The following is a 3,145-nucleotide window of genomic DNA, read 5'->3' as shown; positions in this document are numbered from 1 at the left end:
AAAACACATTCCAAGTAAATCAAGGAAAACTTGATAGACATTAATCAACATAAGCATTTCTCTAGTTAAAGCCATTAAACGGGAAGTGTTTATTTTTCACTGATATTTCAATACATGGAGATTAAAGCTACTTATGTCTGTGGAAATCGCTTCTGAAAATCACATGACTAAGATGAAAAATGAATAGACATAATTAAATAAGTATGCAAAATACGTGTGCTTTTACTTTTGTTTAAAATATAAATTAAGAACCAGATAATCCAAGTGCTTTTCTTTAACCATAATAGATTGTACTTCAAAGATTGTATAACGTGTTTTTTCTAAACAAATTTAATCCAAATTAGCATTGCCAGACATTTTCTTGTCTGTTTTCTTTTTTAACGTAGAAAATTCTTTAGTATCTATTATTTTTAGTTGAAACTATCAAAAACTTACTAGAAAATGACATATAATTTATTTTCTGAAAAATTAGTCTGATAATTCTTCTGTCTTATAGAAGAATTCTTCTGTCTTATAGAAATGTAAGTATTAGTACCTAGAAGAGTCAGATTGGTAAACACCAATACAATTTGAATAACTCAGAAAGACATATCTAAGAAGGAATAGTAAACAACGGCATGCAGGTCATTGATAATAATTAAGGTGCCATTATCTGTGAAATAAACTGATAAAGCAATATTAGAGCATGAACTCCTGACTCCCAAACTGCATTTGCTTTGCACAGATGGTGAGTTTAGTATGATTGTCAGGGATGAAACTAAGGTGAGTTCACCAAGTAAATGAAAATGATTGATGCTTTGACTCTATTTGTTATTGCTCTTATTCTCTCCTCAGCCAGGTGACTACAACAGACTGCAGTGTCTCTGGCCAGATCACTATGTGTCTATAGAATTTATCCTCTAAAAACACAATCCTTTTTGTTTCTTTCTCCATTGTTTTATTCTAATAATTTAACTGCTAGCTACAACTCCACTATCCCTTAAGATCTTAAAGAAAAAAATGAATCAGCATTTCTCCTATAACTCTCCTTGCCATGGCTTAAAGCAATCCAAAGATCTTCACACTTACGCACATTTCTATTTAATTTCCAATGTCTTAATTGCTTCAAGTGATAGACTCTTGCTTCAATATATACTGTTTTGATTTTTACTATCTGGCATCTATATGAGGTTTAGCCTTTTCTATGATTTTGTATCAAATCTTTTGTGAAACTGGCAGATTTTACTCACGTTTTGGGAGCAAAAAGGATGTGTTCTCTAAAGGAATCAATTTCAAAACAGTAGGTATCACCTTTCTTAAAATCTCTTTTAACTACAACATCATCACAGGGTTTCCCTGAGCTTCTATTGCTTCCTGTATCAGTCCTCTGCTTTATAAACTCTGTTTCCAGTCCCTCAAATTTATGAATGTAAGTATATGTGTATGTATATTTATCAATATCATTTGATTTTATCCATAAACATAACTGATTATTTGAATAGTATGTGTATATATTAGCAGAACAGGCTGTATTATAGTGTGACACTCAACAATTTCTCAACCTTTGTGTTTATGTACAAGGAAAATGTTATTTCTCCTTTTCTAAAGATTGCTGTAATTTACTGTAACTCTCTCTAAAGTAGATTTTCTCACATAATGACTCAGAATCACATTCATAATGGCTGTATTTAGGGAAGAAAGAAACTAGGGGACTTTCCATGGACTTTTTAGTACTTCACACCAGCTCACTTGATGTTTCTTTGGGCATAACTCATCACATGGTCTAACCAACAGCAAAATGTGCCCCACACCCCCCAAAATAGAATTTGATGTGACAAGAAAGGAAAGAGAATTAGATATTGGTAAAGATTAGTGCTACCTGCCAAAGTCTATAGCCCATCTTTTCTCTGCTGATTTATATTACCTTTTGTATGATATGCAAAACCTCATATATGTTTTGGGTTTGAAACTGAGAATTTTTTGCTTGTTCCTTTTGGGTTTTTTAAATATAATTTTGTATATTTATCTCTTCCCCAACAATATACTGGATTATTTATAACAAGTTTTGATATTATAATTTTATAATAAGTTTTAATACTTGGCAGTGCATTACTCTTCCTTACAAGGTTTTTCAGAATTATTTTGACTATTTTGGGCATTCACTCAACCCTAAGGGGTTTTGAAAATTGTTCCAGTTCTAGAAAAGTAAGTTATTATTATTATTATTATTATTATTATTTTGAGACGGAGTCTCGCTCTGTCCCCCTGGCTAGAGTGCAGTGGCGCGATCTCGGCTTACTGCAATCTCTGCCTCCCGGGATCATGCCATTCTCCTGCCTCAGCCTCCTGAGTAGCTGGGACTACAGGCGCCCTCCACTGCGCCCGCCTAATTTTTTTGTATTTTTAGTAGAGACGGGGTTTCACAGTGTTAGCCAGGATGGTCTCGATCTCCTGACCTTTTGATCTGCCCGCCTTGGCCTCCCAAAGTGCTGGGATTACAGGCCTGAGCCACCGCGCCCGGCCGAAAAGTAAAATCTTGATGGATATTTAACTTTGTTTTTGTAGAATAAACTGAATAGAATTGACAGCATTGGGTGTTGAATTATCTTTAAACATGGTATAAACATACTTGGCTTTTTGTCTAGGATGCACTTTATTATCCAAAAAAGATTTTATAAACTACGTTTTGCACATTTTAGGAACACAGAAGAATTTATTCTTGGTCTAACTGCTTTTGCTGATGAATAGGTATGTCATTGATCAATAACTTTTTCTTATTTCTGGCATCATATAACCTTTTAGAAGACTAAACTTCCAGGGGTATCCAATCTTTTGGTTTCCTTGGCCACATTAGAAGAAGAATTGTCTTGGGCCACACATAAAATACACTTACACTAATGATAGCTGATGAGTTAAAGAATAATAATTGCAAAAAAAATCATAATGTTTTAAGAAAGTTTATGAATTTGTATTGGGCTGCATTCAAAACCATCCTTGGCATCATGTGGCCCACAGGTCATGCGTTGGAGAGCTTGCTTTAGCTGTTGCATATCTTTGATGTTTTTTCTAAGTAAAAAATGTAGTGCCTTTGAATAACAATACTTTTATCTCTTCCTTTGTGTTCTTTAATTATTTTCATTCAGTGTTTAGGGTTTCTTGGAAAATA

The sequence above is a fragment of the Rhinopithecus bieti genome, unplaced genomic scaffold (assembly GCF_001698545.2).
Source record: "Rhinopithecus bieti isolate Rb0 unplaced genomic scaffold, ASM169854v2 scaffold_61957, whole genome shotgun sequence".
NCBI classification, from domain to species: Eukaryota; Metazoa; Chordata; class Mammalia; order Primates; family Cercopithecidae; genus Rhinopithecus; species Rhinopithecus bieti.
The sequence above is the reverse complement of the archived record's forward strand: the minus strand, read 5'-3'. Positions refer to the sequence as shown.